Below are 20,193 nucleotides of genomic sequence, written 5' to 3'. Positions count from 1 at the left end.
CCTTAGTGGCCGTACTTGAGTCCCTTGAGGAAATAGAGTCAAGTCTCAAAGTGTATTGCCTAAAGTCACCCAGAAGGTCATAGACCTCTAGACCCTTCATAGACATTTAATTCAACCCAGTTATTTTACAGATGAGGAAACTGAGACCCAGTGAGGTTGAATCAGATAATCTGTGTAAATCTTAATACAAGACATAAATATTCATTATATAGAAACAGAACCTTATCCTCTAACTCCCACAGAAATCCTAGTGGTTTTTGTTTTCATTTTTTTAAAGGAGAAACAGTTTAGTAGAGTTATTTTAGGATGACTTTGACTTATTTCCTCTGAGCCTTAGGCATGTAGAAACATGATAATTTGTAAGATTGGACTCTTGCTGTGGGAATCTACCCTTTGGGCTATGGAAGGAAAGGCCAACACCCTCTGGACAATTTTCATCTGCCTCTAAGTCAACTTCTAATGAGGTTCCTGCCCTATGTCCCTATAATGCATGTCTTGGTCATTTAAACAGCATTTATAATTTGAAAATGCCTCTGGCCTTCGTTAGGGCTGTTCACCCCAGCCCCAGAGAATCCTTCTATTGCCTATTTTTAGTTGTTGAATCAGAGAGGCAGCTGGTGGTTTACAAAGGTAAATTTAAAACAAAACAAAACGGTACTTTAAATCCCCAAAAGCCTTATCCAGGAATCTTACCACCTCAGAGTGAGAAGAGACTTGGAGATGTCTCTAGTCCAAGTTTTTTTTGGATTTCATTTGTAACTAATAGCCTTGGGCTCTCAAGGACCTACTTTAATCTTTGAAATTTCTCAATGGGGGCAGCTAGGTGGCGCAGTGGATAGAGCACCAGCCCTGAAGTCAGGAGGACCTGAGTTCAAATCTGGTCTCAGACACTGTCTAGCTGTGTGACCCTGGGCAAGTCACTTAACCCCAATTGCCTAAAAAAAAAAAAGAAAAAAGAAAAAAAAAAAAAAGAAATTTCTCAATGATTATTTCTTTGAATAAATCCCCATTCAGGCTCACCCTCAGGAACAATAGAATTTGACACATCATCACCAGAACAATAACAGTTGATATTTATATAGCAGTGTAGCTCCTATGGCAGCTAAGTGATATAGTGGATAGAGTGCCAGGAAGAACTGAGTTCAAATATGGCTTCAAACACGTACTAGCTATGTGACCCTGGAAAGTCACTTAATGCTGTTTGCCTCAGTTTCCTCATCTGTACAATGAGCTGGAGAAGGAAATGGCAAACCACTCCAATGTCTCTACCAAGAAAACCCCAAATGGGATCATGAAGAGTCAGATTCAACTGGACAATAGCGTAGCGATTTAATGTGTATAAAGCCCTTGATAATAATAACAGTTAAAACTGATGTACTACTTTTAAGATTTTGCAAGGCAGCTATCACACTCTGCTGAAGTTTTCTTTGCTCAGATCTGAACACCCCCACTTCTTTAACCAAAATCTTATGTAATCAGGGATGTATAAAGCATGTGCAGATTCTTTGTCTGCTTCTGGCCAATCCCATGTGCATGACTAAGCCCTCTGGGGGAGTGGTGCTTTGAGATAATGACCCATTGACTTCTTCCAGTTATGTATGACTCAGTATGAGGGACCTGTTCTTTGAAATGAAGAGGCAGTCCTCTCATTGGTCACTGAGTAGAGAGAGTTGGTGACTCAGTAGGTATTTAAAAATGAGTGACCTCACCCTCACTGCTCATTTTGCTTCTGGCTACAGCTCATGTCAATATAATTTCTAGCATGTGGAGTGAGGGAGGGACCCTTTGTCCTATTTCCCACCTTGGCCCCTCTGTGATTGTGAGCACGGTGCAGATAAAATTCAAGTCCTGTCTAGGCAAGGCTGAGCCTGGTTTGAGTATCTCATTTCCTAATTTTGTGAATGTCTCGCTCCCAAGATGGCCAAATTTAGGCTTAGCAGTAATCTTGTAAATGCAGAGATTCCTCGAGGACCATCTCCAGTCATCCTGTCCTATGTCTGGCTACTGGATCCTGAGGTCCCTGGAAGGGAAAGCGACCTTGCACTGCCCTCTCACTTAAATCCAATTCACTTGTATGTCATGGTATTACCTCCCTAATGCCATGGGCCTCTTCGGGAATGAAGGACAAACAACAACAAATTCAGAGATGCTGGGTCCTTTGGATAGGAGCAAAATCCCTAGAAATTACTCCAGTGTTTTGGAAGAAAATGACCTTTTGGTGAACAAGAGGATGGCTCAAATATCATCATGGCTTGTTAGAAGACCAACTTTAAGGAATACAGTACAGAAACTAGGTAAGATTTAAATATTTAAATAGCAGTCCTCATGACTTTGAAGTATTGGTCTCTTGAGAGATTGGACCAATAATTATAAGCTAAGTTACTAAATCTTGTCTTAAGAAGTTGTTCTACACTTCTTAGCTTATGGCCCTGGGGTAAGTCACTTAACCCCAGTTGCCTCAGAAAAGAAGAAGAAGAAGAAAAAGAAGAAGATGATGAAGAAAAAGATGAAGAAGTAGAAGATGAAGAAAAAGAAGATGAAGATAAAGAAGATGATGATGAAGAAGATGAAGAAAAAGAAGATGAAGATGATGAAGAAGATGAAGATGAAGAAAAAGAAGATGAAGATGAAGAAGAAGATGAAGTAAAAGAAGATGAAGATGAAGAAGAAGAGGAGGAGGAGGAAGAAGAAAGAAGAAGAAGAAGAAAAAGAAGAAGAAGAAGGAAGAAGGAAGAAGGAGGAGGAGGAGAAGTTGTTCTATCAAGGAATCCTATGAAATTTTTGTTTTCTGGTATTCCTTTTCTATATAGGAAATCAATAACTGCTATATAGGAAATGCAATAACTCATGTCATGAGCCATATCCTAAATTTTAAATGATTTGCCCCTACTGTGCCCTTATGGGGAATAAATGATCCCAAAATATGGGTAAAGGTAGCCTATCCCTCCTCTCCTTGGAATGCAAGCTCCTCCAGGACTGAACCTACTCCAGAACAGAGAGACTCTTTAGTATAAAAGGGAGTGGGTACCCAGTGCCCTGGACCCAGCAAATGTCAAACTCATATCCAAGAACTTAAGGCCTTTTATCATACTTCTTGCTTGCTCTGGATGTTCTCCATGTTATCAGTGTCCTTAGTAAAATGTAGTATCACTAAGTATTTGTATGAGTCTAGCTGAGCCCTTGCGTGTCTGGCACTCAAATTTGTTTTTTTGGTTTTTTTTGATTTGAACCAGATGGCCTTTTGTATCCTACCCATTTCTAAATCTATAATTCTGTGATGCTGATTAAGGAGCTAGTGAATGCATCTCCTATACCATCTGCAACCCTACTCTATATCTTGGCCCAATTTAAGAGCAATCACAAAGAGAACCAGCACAATCACCAATTTAGAACAAATTAAATAAAGCAACATGTAGGCTGTCAAAGCTGAGCTCTCCAAGACAGGGCCAACCAAGCACACCTACTCCGTGCTTGAGCAGAGAGATGGGCTGTACAGGCAACTTTTCAGTCCTTCCAGGGCCAAAGATGATGTGTCTTACTAGAGGGGGCCCTGAAGGGAGCCTTTTCTGCTTGGCCCAGAACAAGAAACAATAATTGGAAGTTGCAGGGAGACAGCTGTAGGCTTGACATAAGGAAAAGCTTCCTAACAATAAGAGCTAATAACCAAATACTATAATATCAATGAGCTGTAATCTTCTCACTGGTGGAGGGTTTGCTTTGATGCTACTGGCTGAAGAGGGTGCTGGTTGCTGAAGGTTGGGCAACTGGCAATTTCTTAAAATAAGAAATCGAGTTTGTTGCATGGATTGACTCTTCCTTTCACTTAGACTTAGAGGCCATTGTAAGGTTATTAAATGTCCCAATTTAAATATTGTTGCATTTTGGGAAATAGGGAGGCCCAAGGAGAGGAAGAGAGACAGAAAGGCTGGGGGGAAGGGGTAAAAGCAATCAAAACACACACAGCATTAACTGATTAAATGCACTGACTTATATGAGTGTCCCAAATGGCGTCCCAAAATGATTACAATAATAGCATTAAAGTAATATCAAAGATCGTGGATCACCATGATCATACTAACAAAATTTGATGTCTTGTGAGGATTTTAAAAATGTGACACAGAGACATGATGTGAGCACATGCTGTTGGAAAAATGGCACCTATAGACTTGCTCATGCAGGGTTGCCACAAATCTTCAATTTGTAAAAAATGCAATATCTGTGAAGGGCCAAAAAATAAAATGAGCTATACTTATAGTTCAACTTCTTTCCCTGGAGGTCTCCAAGAAAAGACTATCTGGTCAGCTTTGGGGAAATGCTGGAGAAGGCATTCTCAGTAAGGTGTAAGTTAACTAGATGGCCTCTGAGGTTGTCTCGAATTCTGAGGTTCTAGAAATTCTGGATTTCCCATTTCTGTCAATATCAAAAGATTCATTGAATAGGTGAGAACACTTGATGCAATGGAAATTTCTTAGATGATTCCTACGTGCTAGGCAGAGGAGTGTACAAAAATTCATAGGACCCGGGTCCTGCTTTCATTGAGGCCAAAAAAGGGAGGAAACAAACATTTTTATGTGCCTACTATGTATCAGATGCTGTGTTAAATATTTTACAAACATCTCAATTGATCCTCATAATAACTTTATGAGGTAGATGCTATTATTATCCTTATTTTATAGTTGTGGAAACTGAGGCAAATAGTGGTCAAATTGTAGGTAGGGCCTGTCTTTCCATGCTAAAATGGAAGGAAATAGCTATTTTTTAGTATCTCTAGTCACTCACTGGAAAGTGGCAGAAGAAAGCAACCAAGGATTTGATTTAATTTGTCAAGCAAATCTTTTTTTTTTCCTCTATTGTCTCATGGGGGTTTTGTTGTGGAGGAAGGGAAGAGAAATCCCCTCTCTACATTCAATGGTCTTTAAAGAAATCGCAAAAATAATGAAAAGTCCCCAGTTAGAATGCCGTAAAGACAGTAGAAGGAGACGTCCTCCTCACCCTCAGTTGTCGATCATCTTTGACCCAACAAACACTCTCTTCCCTTTCACGGGGACCGATCAGGAGTTGATTTGTCATCTCAGCAAAGCACATAATTCTCAACAAAAGATGAGGGCACATGTCAAGCTCCACACCAGCAAATTAAGACTTTCTCTAATCCCTCTGGCTACATTAGTAATAACAGACATTGATGGAGCACTTTACATATATTATCTCATCAGAACATCACAAAATCCCTGTGGAAGGTGTGCAGGGCTATGATTGACCCAGTTCATTTTCTACAATATCACTTCTATCCATCTCCCTCACTCAATTCACATGGTTATCATCCCAGTTCAGACTCCCATCATCTCTCAACTAGACTATTGCTGTAACCTCCTAATTAGTCTCTCTGTCTTCAGTCCTTCTCCTCAACAATACATCTTCTACCCGGCCGCTGAATTAATATTCCTGGAGCTGATAGATGACCACGTCTGTGGTTCTCTATGGCGTCTAGTGTAAAATACAGATTGCAGTTATCCTTTCCACATCGAGCGGTTAGAGGCGTGGAACTCCTACAATCTGGAAAATCCCTTGTAGAGAAGAAGCCCGATTTTTTTCTTTGTCTTTTGTGATGTATTTATAGTCCTATAGTGTAAATTTTAGGTTAAGGATGTGGTTAGAGTTTGTCATCTGCTGGCCCTCGTGTAATATCTGTAGATTCTGTAAAACTCTCCCTAAAATTCCCATTTAATTTCTTATGTCAATGCACTGTATATTGAAATTATGTTGAAGAAAGAAAGGGATAACTTGGACCACCTTTGCTATTGAACTTCCTTCCCAGTTTACCTCCCATATAGTTACTAGACTTTGTAGGCAATACTCTTCCTGATGCATGATTGGTTCCAGCTGTTCCTCATCCCCCACGTTGCATCTCCCATCATCGTGCTTTTGTTTTCCCTGTGCCTGGAATGTCTTTCCTCTTCTTTACCTCTTGGGAGCCTTATTTTCTATACAAGGTCCTTCTGGATCCCCTCAATTGTCAGTTTTCACCCCTTTCCCACCAATTTATTCTTCTCTGCATATTTTGTACCTCCACCAGTAAAATGTAAGCTTCTTGAGGGCAGGGACTATTAATCCAGTTGTTTCTCTTTTTTCCCAGTGCCTGGAACTGAGGAACTTTTCATAAATATTTGCTGAATTGATCTAAATGACTTGGATAAAAGTATAGAGGACAAAGGCAGCTAGGTGGCACCATAGTGCACAGAGTGATGGGTCCAGACTCGGAAAGATTCATCTTCTTGAGTTCAAATTTGGGCTTGGACATTTACTAACCATGTGAGCGTGGGCAAGCCATTCAACCCTATTTGCCTCAGTTTTCTGATTTGTAAAATGAGCTGGGGGAGGAAATGGCAAACTTTTCCAGTATTTTTGCCAAGAAAACTCCAAGTGGGGTCATAGAGAGTCGGACGTGACTAAACCAACAATAGCAAATAAAGGGGAAAAGGCAACCAGCAGGATTTCTGAGAAATCTGGGATTCAGGTCTGAGCTTTTTTCCCCTCTGAGGCAATTGGGATTAAGTGACTTGCCCAGGGTCACACAGCCAGGAAGTGTGAAGTGTCTGAGACTAGATTTGAACTCAGGTCCTCCTGGTGCTCTATCCACTGTGTCACCCAGCTGCCCCTGAGTTTTGCCTTTAATTGGCTGAATGAGCCACTCTCCTTCGGGCTTTCATTCTCCTAACCCATAAAATGAAAGGAGAAGTTGACCAGACTCTACCCTAACATACCTTCTCCTTTCCACTCACTCCATTATTGTGATTAATGAAGGAAACACCAGCGTCAGCATCCACCTGTCCTTGCCGACCTCGTTACTCTCACCATTAATTACTCACTTAGCATCAGGGCATGTCAGAGCTGAGAGGAGTTTTAGAACGTCATGTGAACAGCTAGAAAAGACCTTTGGATATAAAATGTCAGAACAGAAAGGGATTTTAGAGCATAGAATATTAAATGTGAAAATTAGTGGGGAGATTAGAGCATAGAATGAGGGCTAAGTGGGTCCTCGGAATATTTAATCTGTCATCCTCCCTTTACTGATGAAGAAATGATTTTGGACAAGAAAAGGGACTTCTCCAAAGTCATATAGGTAGGAAATAGGAGAGGACTGGGATTCAAACTCAGTTCCCTTCGCTAATCTAATGCTTTTTCTATCAGAGTACATTGTCCTGTGTAGTGGGCTGGGATGAGGGTTGGTCAGTGAGTTGAGTCCTAGGAACAATCCATGTTTATGGATTGCCTCAAACCAATGCACTCACCATTTTATTAAGTTCCTACTATGTGCGAGGCAACTAGGTGGTCCAGTGGATAATTTATTGACCTTAGAGTCAGGAGGACCTGAATTTAAATCCAACTTTAGACACTAACCATGTGATCCTGGGTAAATCCTGGGTTTTAATCCTATTAGCCTCAATTTCCTAATCTGTAAAAAAAAAAGTTGAAGAACATGGCAAACCATTCCAGTATCTCTGCCAACAAAAAACCCCATCATGAGTTGGACCCAAAGCAAACCATTGTACCAGGCAGTAAGCCTAGGGAGATGATTTATATTAAAAAAATGATCTGTGCCCTCAAGGAACTTACCACCTAACGGAAGTAGGAAAGGGGATATTGGGATACCAGGGGGTATCCAGTGGGGTTAGGAGGAGCACCCATAAGCTTCCATGAAGCTGAAACCAGGCAGAGCAGCAGGTGTAAGGTGGAGTGATCTGAGAATTCAGTCTCTGCCTCCTATAAAGGAAGGCACTGGGAGGAGTTTGGTACTCGGCCTTCCATTTCAGACAGGAGAGGAAGCTGAGGGAGATGGTGTCAATCAAGGCTTGAGTTAGCTGAACGGTGATGAGAGTAGAAGCGATGGAGAGGTTGAAACCAGGCAGAGCAGCAGAGGCAAAGGGGACTCTACATAGACTAGGGGGTTTAGATAACCACTTCACAATACTCCAAAGTACTAGAGACACTTTCAGGGCCACTAACTATATGATGAAGAAAGGGATTTTTGCTTGTACGTTCTTTATGTTCTAATGGGGAAGAGAATATATAAACAATCAAATAGATTTTTCTTGCGCAGCATGATAAACGTGGAAATGTATTTAGAAGGATTGCACATGGTAACAACCCATATTGGATGACTTGATGTCTAGGGGAAAGAGGTGGGGGGGAGGGAGAAGAGGTGGGAGGGAGAAAAACTTAGAACACAAAGTTTTGCAAGGGTGAATGTTGAAAACTATCTTGGCATATATTTTGAAAAATTAAAAAAAACAAAAAGCTAAAAAAATCAAATAGATATAATAGATATATTAAAAATATATACTAGATATAATATATAATCATATATCATATTTATATAATTATATTAATAATATATATTATATGTTAATATAGATATATTATGTATAATAATTTATATATAAATAATATATAAATATATAAAATAGATATATGAAAAAAAACAAATGGATATAAGATTATATACAATGAGGTACTGCCACAGAGAGCTCCAAGCCTGGAAGGAGACAGGAAACCTCATCTTCTCGAGTTCAAATGTGGCCTCAGACACGTAATAGCTAAGTGACCCTGGGCAAGTCACTTAACCCTGTTTGCCTCAGTTTCTTCATTTATAAATGGAGATAGAGAAGGAAATGACAAACCAGTCCAGTATCTTTGCTAAGAAAACTCCAAATGGGGTGGTTAAGAGTTGTAGACCACTGAAACAACAAATATATAGAGCAGGTGAAAGATTATGTGTAAGGCAAAGCATTAGCTGTTAGGGAAAGCTCTCTTGGAGTGTTGGGAATGGGGGGGATCTTAAGCTGAGTCTTGAAGGAAGACAAAGAAACCTAGAGAAACAGAGGTAAGAGGCAAGGCAAAGGTCCTTAACCTGTGGATCTAGTGCATCAGAACAGGTCTATGAAAAGACTTCAGGAATATCCTTGATCTTGAATGGGAGAAAATGACATCCTAATTGTCATTAACGTCTGGCCTTTTTTTTTGAGCCTTTCCTTCCATTAGAAATGTGGGCCACATAAGTTCTTCTGAGAAAAGGTCTATCGGCTTCTAAAGGGGCCCAGGGCTCCCCAAAACAACAAGTTCAGAAGGGGATCCATACAGAGGCTCATCACAACCTTGTGAACTTGAATAAATGCTGTTTTGAAAATTATGGCAATAGAATTTTTCTCTTTCTTATACAATCCTTTTTGTATGCATGGAGACATTTATGGGGTTTTTTGTGAGGGTATGTGGTTAATTTCATAATTAAAAAAAAGAAAATTTATAATTATATATATATATATATATATCTGAGGCAATTGGGGTTAAGTGATTTGCCCAGAGTCACACAGCCAGGAAATGTTAAGTGTCTGAGGTCAGATTTGAATTCAGGTCCCCCTGATTTCAAGGCTGGTGCTCTTTCCACTGTCCCACCTAGCTGCCCCCATAAAAACATATTAAAATAGTTTTAAAAACCCTCTTCCTGTGCCTCAGTTTCTTTATCTGTGAAATGTGTGGCTTTTGAAGTCCCTCCCAGCCCTAGAGAGTCATGACCCCTGAAGGCTTATTTCTGTAGCATTTAAACATGGACAAGTATTAGATCTAATTACAAATGTTGGCACCCTGAACTTTGGAGCTCACAGAGACATGAAGCCCAGGTTCTTGACACCGAGTCCAGAATCTTTTCCATCTGAGGCCGAGGAGCATTGGAAGCTTGAGAGCAGAGAGCCTCAGCCGTTCACCAAAGGACAGAGTCTGCTGAGCCCTGGGTGGTTCTGGGTCCCGAGCAGTGCCCGCTGTCCCGGCCTGGCAGCCCTGTGGTTGCACAAACCATTCTGTCGCCCTTTCTGGCTAAGCTCGGCTGCTGGGCTGCCTCAGGAAGTGCCTGCGGCCCCAGCTCTATTCTCTTCTTCTCTCAGCCCCTCTGAGCACCTTGTATAGCATCAGTGCAACTAATTGGGAAGTGAGTGCTTTCCCCTGGATCGAGGCCCAAGGGAGCGGGAAGGGCCTGCGTTTTCACAAAGAGGTCTGAGTTCTGTGTGCTTTTCCCACTTTGGATTCAGGAAATGTGAGCATTTTGGCCTAAGTGCTCCTGCCAGCCCTCATATCCCCTGTTCTAAGGTCCCTTTCATCTCTGCCATCCTTTTTTCCCAGTGCCCTCCCAGCTCTCACATCCCCTGTCCTAAGGGCCCTTACATCTCTGCCATCCTTTGTTCCCAATGCCCTCCCACCTCTCACATCCCCTGTCCTAAGGTCCCTTTCATCTCTGCCATCCATCCAGTGCCTTCCTAGCTCTCATATCCCCTGTCCTAAGGACCCTTCCCTCTCTGCCATCCTTTGTTCCCAATGCCCTCCCAGCTCTCACATCCCCTGTTCTAAGGCTCCTCCCAATGATGAGATTGATGGAGCTCAGTAGTAATTCACATGTGAAGACCTCACAGGGGCTTTCTCCTTTGCCAAAAGGTAGGTTTATTTATGAGAAGACATTACAGGCAAAATGAAGAGATACACCAGGAGCGGGTAAATATGGAACAGATTTGGAGGAATAGATAGCAAGGAAAGGGGTTTGCACAATTAACACTGGAAAAAACAAATTCCCTGGGAGCATTCACAATTAAGCAGGAGAAAGGGAACACACCATGAGGTGGGAGTTTGCTGTTAAGTGGCAGGCTAAATCCTAGAAGGGATTTAGCACTTTAAAAGAGTTAGTGATAACAAAGAGAAAGACACCATGAGGAGTGGGGGACAGAAGGGGAGGAAAGACACCACAAGGCAGAATGCTGTGATAGGCTGGCCCGAAAGGGATTCCCCAAAGGTGGTAGGCCAGGGGTAGAGTAATAGGGGAAATTTAACCTTGGGGGTTTGACACCATAAGTGGGCTTTCTATTAGATACCGTAAGGAGGGTTACTCAAAGCCTCCATAGGAAGTGGGACGATAGGTTGAGCTGATCCTTCTCTGCTTGTCTCAGGGAGTAATCTTATCAGTACTTCTGGCTTTCTCTGCCAGCTCCACCTAGTTACCCAGGACCTCATCATCAGCTCTGACATTTCCTGTACTAAGGCCCCTTCCAGCTCTGATATCTCCTGTTCTAAGGGCCCTTCTACCTCTGATATCCCTTGTTCTAAGGACCTTCTCAACACTGACATTCTCTAAGACTGAGGGCTCTCTCAGCTCTGACATCTGTTCTAAGGGTCCTCCTACCTCTGGCATCCTCTGTTCTAAGGGCCCTCCCAGCTCTGACATCCCCTGTTCTAAGGCCCCTCCCAGCTCTGACATCCCCTGTTCTAAGGGCCCTCCCAGCTCTGACATCCCCTGTTCTAAGTACCCTCCCAGCTCTGACATCCCCTGTTCTAAGCTCCCTCCCAGCTCTGACACCTTCTGTTCTAAGGGCCCTCCCAGCTCTGACATCCCCTGTTCTAAGGACCTTCTCAACACTGACACTCCTTGTTCTAAGATCCCATCTGGCTCTTGAATTCTGTATTTATCTCAGATAACTCTCTCAGGATTTCTATTAAAAATTTAAACAGGTTTTGAGCTTTTTGGTGGAGGAAGTTCCTACACCACTGAAATCACAGCCCTTTACTGTGGGAGTTGAAGCAGAGCCTGAGGCTGCTACATTGCTTGGAACGAATCTACCTGCTTTTTTCCTCAAGGGCAGGTGAGTAAGCCTTCTACCTTTGTTTGCCTCAGTTTTCTCAGTCATGAAATGGGGATAATAATAGTACTTACCACCCCCAAGGTTGCTGAGGATCAACTGAGACAGCCTAGATAAAGCATTTTGTAAATGCTGAGCCCTATTCAAATGTGAGCTAAGATTATTACGATGAATATTAAGAATGTTGTGATCTTTCTTGGTTTCGTGGCCTCCCATAGAGATAGCTATAGATGGCTTGTGATGAGTATCACTGAAGGGAATGTACACAGAGATCACATGCTTTTGAGTGTTTGAATATTGTTAAGATCGGGAATATTACTTTAACATACTTAACATGCATCGGTCAACCTGCCATCTGGGGGAGGGGGTGGAGGGAAGGAGGGAAAAAATTGGAACAAAAGGTTTGGCAATTGTCAATGCTGAAAAATTATCCATGCATATATCTTGTAAATAAAAAGCTATAATAATAATAATAAAAAGGTACTTAAAAAATCAGGAATATTATCCTGCTCTCAAGCTTACATTCTACCAGAAGGATATGGCATGTAGCAGATAAGTAGAATGGAGATGATTCTTGGTGGCTTTAGAAGGGAAACTTCTGGTGAATGACTGGGGCTGCCTTCCGATGACTGGTGATTGAAAGTCGGGAACCATTATCTAAGAACCTCCCCTCTCTGTTTTTTTTTTTTTTTAAATAACTTTTTATTGACAGAACCCATTCCAGGGTAATTTTTTACAACATTATCCCTTGCACTCACTTCTGTTCCGATTTTCCCCCTCCCTCCTTTCACCCCCTCCCCCAGATGGCAAGCAGTCCTTTACATGTTAAATATGTCACAGTATATCCTAGATACAATATATGTGTGCAGAACCGAACAGTTCTCTTGTTGCACAGGGAGAATTGGATTCAGAAGGCATAAATAACCCGGGAAGCAAAATAAAAATGCAAGCAGTTTATATTCATTTCCCAGTGTTCTTTCTTTGGGTGTAGATGCTTCTGTCCATCCTTGATCAATTGAAACTGAATTAGATCCTCTCTTTGTCGAAGAGATCCACTTCCATCAGAATACATCCTCAAACAGTATCGTTGTTGAGGTATATAATGATCTCCTGGTTCTGCTCATTTCACTTAGCATCAGTTCATGTAAGTCTCGCCAGTCCTCTCTGTATTCATCCTGCTGGTCATTCCTTACAGAACAATAATATTCCACAACGTTCATATACCACAATTTACTCAACCATTCTCCAATGGATGGGCATCCATTCATTTTCCAGCTTCTAGCCACTACAAAAAAGACTGTCACAAACATTTTGGCACATACGGGTCCCTTTCCTTTCTTTAGTATCTCTTTGGGGTATAAGCCCAGTAGTAACACTGCTGGATCAAAGAGTATGCACAGTTTGATAACTTTTTGAGCATAGTTCCAAACTGCTCTCCAGAATGGCTGGATGTGTTCACAATTCCACCAACAATGCATCAGTGTCCCTGTTCTCTCTATGGTTTTTAAGAATAACTGAAAAGTAACGATTTGTCCTTCATTTGAGTCTTTTCTCTTGTGCTTTCTCTCTCTTTGAACCATCAGCAAAATGAGGATAAGAGAAGAGTGTAGAGAGGATTTCTTTCTCTTCCCCTATGGTCATAGTATGGGGCTTGCAACAGGAACACATGACAGTACGGGTCATCGGCCTACATAGTTGAGCCAAAGACTGGCCCTCAAGCTGTTGGCTGCCATATTCTACCTTTTAATTTCCTTTTTATTTTTGGAGCACAAGTCATCAACTAAAAATGGATGGTTCCAGTCCAGATCAGTCACAGGTTGAAGAATTCTTGAGTTCAATGTTAGCTGTCCAGTGAGCGAACACAGAAGATAAAGTATGAGTCCTTTTGGACTGAAAGCCATAAAGAATGTGGCCAGGCAGTTCTTTAAGCAGTAAGTCACTAAGAGTTCTTTGTGTTCCATCAGTTTAATTGGGTTAACTCTTCAATTTTCGCAGGAACTCCCTTAATTAATCTTTCTTAGAGCTTCCCTTTCCCCATTTATAATAGTAAAAGATTGGGCACGAGGGAAACAAAAGAGAGATTCTAGGATCATTTTATAGGGTGAGAGGTCACTTTTATCTAGATGGAGGTTCTGAGTCTCAGGGTCCAATTTCAGAAGTTAGGCAAGTAGACACTTTCTATTGTCCATTTCCCCATTATTCAGAACAAATATGGTCTAAATCATCTGCTATGTGATGTCAGCCAGCTTGCTAGAGAAGTAAAAAAAAAAAAAAGTCACATATAAAATAAAAAATGCATGTATCCTAGCAAAATTTACCGAAGGGCATGGATACTAGTGACACAGCATCTAGGTTTTTCTCTTGGATGCTTCCAGATGAGAAATATAACCCTGTTCAGTCATATAGATCTAAAGGCCAAGTGCTGGCAGTCACATAAGTAACAGTGCCCACAGACTGGTAACCCAAAGGGCTTTTCCCTGACAAAGAGAAAAAATTCTATCTTTGACATTTGTGTCGGTGATACCTCATCAATCTCTCAGCATAACAGAAGCCCTAAGGCAATGATTGGCTAAGGCAGGGGTGACTGCACCAGGAATTGGAATGGCTTGACTTATTTTTTTTTCACCAATAGCCTTAAGCTGGGGTTATATAATTCTTTTATTGTATAACCTCCTGAGGCCACAAGATGCCTTTCCTCCTCTGTCACATGTCTTTTGGGTAATGATTCTTTGGAGCAGAAAGACCCCCTTTACAGATCGCTATTCTCCATCGCTATTATCCCTATCTAGCTACAATTCTCTGAAAGTTTGGGCAAAGGGAGTACCTCACAATTAGGTAATCAAGGGTAGAAAATTTCACCAACCAGAAAAAGTGCCAAAGGTCCTATTGTATGTATATAACAAAAGGTTCTTCAACAAGAAATTATTATTTATTTTTAATATTCTTTTTTTTTTTAATTTTAAGTTCTGACATCTCTCTTTCCCCTTCCCATTCTAATCCTCATCCATCGTGTATCAGTTATATCTGCAAAATCATGCAAAACATGTCCATATTAGCCATGTTACAAAACAAAAAATAAAAAAGTGAAAAAATTATAGACAGCAAAGATCCTTAACCTTCTTTTGGGTCATGGTCCCCTCAGTTGTTAGTGGAAAAAAAAAGATGTTATTGTTTTTCCATCCAAGATCATAAATCCTTTGGTTCCCTTGTGCTCTAGAAACCTTTTCATCTTAAAAAATCACTTCAGCCCCAGAGATTCAGACCAGGCACTGTGACAGACATTGGGTAAACAAATACAAGCAAAAATCAAGGTTGTCCCTGCCTTTAAGGAGATAATATTCTAATAAAGGAAAACATTAAAAAAAAAAAAGAAGTGGCAAAAATGGAGTTGAAAAAATGGAAGGAAAGAACTCATTTTCTGGGTTGCTCTGAGTTAAGCCAGGTTTGGAGTAAGTCTGGAGGGCATGATTGCTTCTTCAAATAGAGATTCTTGGGGTGAATTTACCAATCCACCATAAAGGTAGAAGCACTGTTAGTGTGATGGTGGAATCCTTGTATTTAATCAGGTGTCAGGACCAAGGTTTTCCCCTTTTCTGCTTCTTCATCCAGAAAGCAACCAGGGTGGGAGGTCTTTCTTTCTTTCTTTCTTTCTTTTTTTTTTTTGGCTATAAAGATTTTTTATTTTTATTTATTTTAATAACTTTTTATTGATAGAACTCATGCCAGGGTAATTTTTTGCAACATTATCCCTTGCATTCACTTCTGTTCCGATTTTTCCCCTCCCTCCACCCCCTCCCCCAGATGGCAAGCAATCCTTTACATGTTGAATAGGTTACAGTATATCCTAGATACAATATACGTGTGCAGAACCGAACAGTTTTCTTGTTGCACAGGGAGAATTGAATTCAGAAGGTAGAAATAACCCAGGAAGAAAAACAAAAATGCAAGCAGTTTATATTCATCTGTGGGAGGTCTTTCTTAAAGATTTACCCAGGCCAAGATCTGTTGTTGCTATTTGTCCTTGGTTCTTGCATGACATCAGGAAGATGATGCAAGACTTCCAAGTGAACTGGATTTCAGTGAGGGTGAGCTGTGCAGTCACCAGCTTCCCTTTCTCCTCCAGACACATCTGGGTCTAGTGGTAACATATAGATCAGGATGACTGGAATGGGAAAACTTGGATTTTTAAAGTTAAGGTCTTTAACAGGTCTCAGTTTAACAGAGGCAACACCCATTCAGTGATTAAGGCTAGGTAAGAAAAGAGGCAGAAATTGACTTCTTTTACCTAGTCAAAAAAAAAAAAATCCAATCTGAGAGGGAAGACCCTCAGGGTTTCTGGCCAAAATAGAAACTGCTATTTACATTTATTCTGAGTCAATCAGGACCCAAATAGGGACCAAGTGGGTCATGGCCTGGAACCTATTGTTGGCCAGTCTATGAGAATCAGAGTGATTTGGCATCAAGGCATGATCTTCAAGAAAAACAAAAGAAAAAAAAATCTAGCCCATAAACCCCAAGACATTTCTTTGGTCAGGGCACCCACAGGTAAAGATGTGATACCTTATATGAACAGATGGAAAGAAAAGAAAAGAAAGGAAAGGAAAAAAAAACTTTTGCCCAACTGGCCAGTTCCAATGGGGTCCCCAGTGGGGCAGCTCCTACTACTTTCTTCCCTGGAGCCATATGGTTCCAATAGCAAGATATAGATCAGTACAATTGGAGATTGCCCTGAATGAAGCAGGGGAACTTGATGCTTTTAAATCAAGTTCTTTAAGAGATTTAAATTTGACTGAGGCAACCCTCATTCAGTGAGTATGGATAGGTAAGAAATGAGGTAGAGAATGGACTTTTTTACCTGGCATCAAAAAAAATTAAAAATCAAACCAGGTCAAGATCTAATCAGATAGTAAAAAAATCCTATCTTGAGGCTAATGAGTGTATTAGACATTCAGACAAATCTTGGGAAAATATTGATTTTCCCCATATACACCACAATAATCCACCTCCCATTTGATTGGTTAACCATTTGATTAGCCAATCAGAAATAATTAGGTATCCTGCAGGAATACCTCCTCTTCAAAGGGTTTATAAACTGTGATCCTACTGCCATTAAGAGTCTTTGGTCTAAGAGAGACGGCCAAATGACCATTCTTTTATTAAAAACCTGCTGGCCTTATTAAGACAATTATTACATCATCCAGAAACTATGTCTTTCGAACTTTTTAGGTGTCACAAAGAGATCTCAATCATATCATCTTGTCCAGTTCATTCTTTTTTTCATCCAGTTTATTCTTGAAAAAGAATCCTTTTTACAACACACTTGCCAAATGGTCTTCCAGTCTCTGCTTGAAAACCTGGAATTAAGAGGATCCAACTAATTGCTGAAGCAATCTACTGCACTTTGGGATAGCCCTCATTGTCATGAAGTTTTTCACAATTTTTTTTCATAATATTAAGCCTATATTTATCTATTTGTCATTGCCTATCATTACTTATAGTTCTGGCTTCTGGAAGAAAAACTAATCTAATCCTTCTTAAGCACGATAGCCCTCCAACTGCTTGAAACTATTGCTTGTTCCCTGAACATTCTCTGCTCCAGACAGAGCTCCTTCAACTGATTCCTTCATACTGATTCTCCTATGACATGATCTTCAAGCTGTCCACCCAAATCTATATGATTCCAAACTTATCAATGATCTTCCTAAAATGTGGCTCACAGAACTGAACATAGTACTCAAAAGGCAGCGAGATGGTATAATAAAGTGCTGGACCTAGAGTTAAGAGGACATAAGTTGTGAATTGTCTTTGCCACACATGAATACTATATGTGTACCTCCTTAGTACAATCTAAGTTTGATCTCACCATTCCTATCAACACAGTGTGCTTGAGGGAAAGTAAATCCAAAATATGGAAAGGATGTTTGTTATTCTTTCCATGATATTTGAATAAAAGCTTTGCTAAAATTGCTTGTTAATAGGAACCACACTGATGGGGGCTCACGAATTATAATGTGAGGAGTACACAACGCAGGACTTTCCAACACAGAATAAACTCTACCTTCTGGGTTCCTGACATGTGAATGTGAGCTCAAGTTGAGAGGAGTGCCACAGAGAAAGTAGTATAAATTAATGAGTGAAAGAGACAAGAATCAACTGGGTACAATGACTTAATGAATGGAAAAAGCCTCTTTTAGTCTTCAAAGTATTCCATAAACATTATCTATTATTATGAGTGTTGTTATGATTATTATAACATCATTTTGAAGGTTGATCCTTTACCCTCTGTCTCTTTGTCTATTTCTTCTTCAATTCCATGAAAAATAAAGGCCTTGGCAATAAAGGTCTCACATGCCCTATAATAATTAATTCTGATTAAACTAGGCAGTGTGATTAGAGGCTGTTTTTCCATCACATTTGGAGGGCTCTTTCAGACAGTCTGATGGTTCACATAAGGCTTCTCAATTCATGATATCACTGTTGGCATAAGGAATTTCAACCATAGGGCATTTTTGATCCAATGTCTGCCTCTTCCAAAGCCCTGCTGCATTTAGGGAATAACAGTTGATCTGTTTACCATTCTCAGCCAAGTGTGAAAATAATGAATCTGTCAAAGGTTTGTAAACTTAAAACAAAACATAATGGAAGAAAACAAGCAAACCTTAACGAGCTGGGTTTTTTTGTAACAGGTTTTTTTTTTTTTCCTTTCGCTAAACAGGCCCAACTGGTTGATATGATAAATTTGGTTTGTCTCTATACGTGGAAAACATATTGGGTTTAATTTTCCCCCTTCAAGATGCTAGAAAAAAATTTTTTCTTCTAAATATAGAAAGGAGTCTTTCCCCATTTCATTTTTTCAGTTTCAGATAAGTTTATGATTCTCTAAATAGAGCACTGGTTTTGGAGGGCTCAGAGAGTTTCAAAGGCCCCTTCTAGTTCTAAATCAATCAACAAGCATTTATTAATTGCTTATTGTGTATCAGGGATTGGATTAAGCAGTGGGGATAGATCTTTGGATCCTCTGCCCTCAAGGATCTTCTCTTCTCAAGTTATGAGAGATAACTTGCATATAAATAGACACTATCTTCATTGTTCAATACTGTCTGATTCTTCATGACCTCATTTGGGGTTTTCTTGGCAAAGATACCACAGTAGACCTTCTCTAGCTCATTATACAGAGGAGGAAACTGAGGCAAACTGGGTTAAGTGACTTGCCCAAGATCATACAGCTAGCAAGTATCTGAAGTTAGATTTGTGTTCCTGATTCTAGGCTCTTCATTGTACCATCCATCTAGAAGTTTAGCCAATGGGTGAAGCCCTAAATCCTAGACATGGATGAGACTAAAAATAGAAACTAAGGACTCCTGATCCTTCTGGTGCCTTTGCTGCGATAGGCAGCAAGTGTGATTTATTGAAAATCATTTATTTGGAACCAGAGGATCAGGATTTGAAATCCCAATTTGTTCACTTAGTCTCTGAGGGATCTTGGAAGAATCATTTCCCTTCTCAAGAGTTAATTGCAGCTCCTAGCTTCCATTTCTTCATCTGTGAAATGGGCAAGTTGGACTAGATAGCCTCTAAGTCTTCCTCAAGCTAAAACCATTTTTTCCATTCTATTTCATGCTCTGTTCACTATTCAGCAGCAACAGCAAAATATCACTGACAAACTCCCTGTTCCCCGAACCTGCCTTATTGTTTACCGTCTCCAAGATTTTACTCACATTATTACAGTCCTCTGTCTATGGTTTTATTGGTTTAAAGCTCCAACGGACATTATAGGTCATCTAGTCATTTTTATGAAGGTAAGTGAATTATCCAAAGAAACTCAGCTAGCAAGTACTAGATCCTACCCTTTGGTCAATCAATCAGTAAACAAATATTTATGAAATTCCTCCTCTCAACCACTTAGGTACTGTGCTAGAGGATGGTAGAGGGGAGATGGAATTGTCAGTTAAAAAAAGATGTTGCAGTGGATAGAGATCTGGGCTTAAGAGTCAGAAAGACTCATCTTCTTATGTTCAAATTCTATTATCTGGGTGATCCTGGGCAAGTCACTTTACCTTGTCTGCCTCAGTTTCCTCATCTGTAAAATGAACTGGAGAAGAAAAGGCAAACTACTCCAGTATTTTTGACAAGGAAACACCAAATGGGGCCATGAAGAGTTGACTATGACTAAAAACAACTGAACAACCAAAAAATGATTCAATCAAATCTGAGACTTGAATTATTTCCTACTTCCTCCAGGAAGCTTTTCCTGACTACTCCAGGCTGAAATAGCAAGACTATTACCTTTGGGCCCTTTCAATCTCTTTTTAGCTGTGTGAGTCTAGACACTATGCTTAAATTCTGTTTGCCTCAGGTTCCTCATCTGTAAAATGAGGATGATAATAACATCGACCTCCTAGAATCATAATGAGAATAAAATGAGTAATTATAAAGCATTTAGCACAGTGCTTGGCACACAACAAGCACTATATAAATGTTAGCTATTACAGTATTGTTATAACTACTTGGTATTTCCCAT

Source organism: Antechinus flavipes, chromosome 1, assembly GCF_016432865.1.
Source record: "Antechinus flavipes isolate AdamAnt ecotype Samford, QLD, Australia chromosome 1, AdamAnt_v2, whole genome shotgun sequence".
Lineage (NCBI taxonomy): Eukaryota > Metazoa > Chordata > Mammalia > Dasyuromorphia > Dasyuridae > Antechinus > Antechinus flavipes.
The sequence above is the reverse complement of the archived record's forward strand: the minus strand, read 5'-3'. Positions refer to the sequence as shown.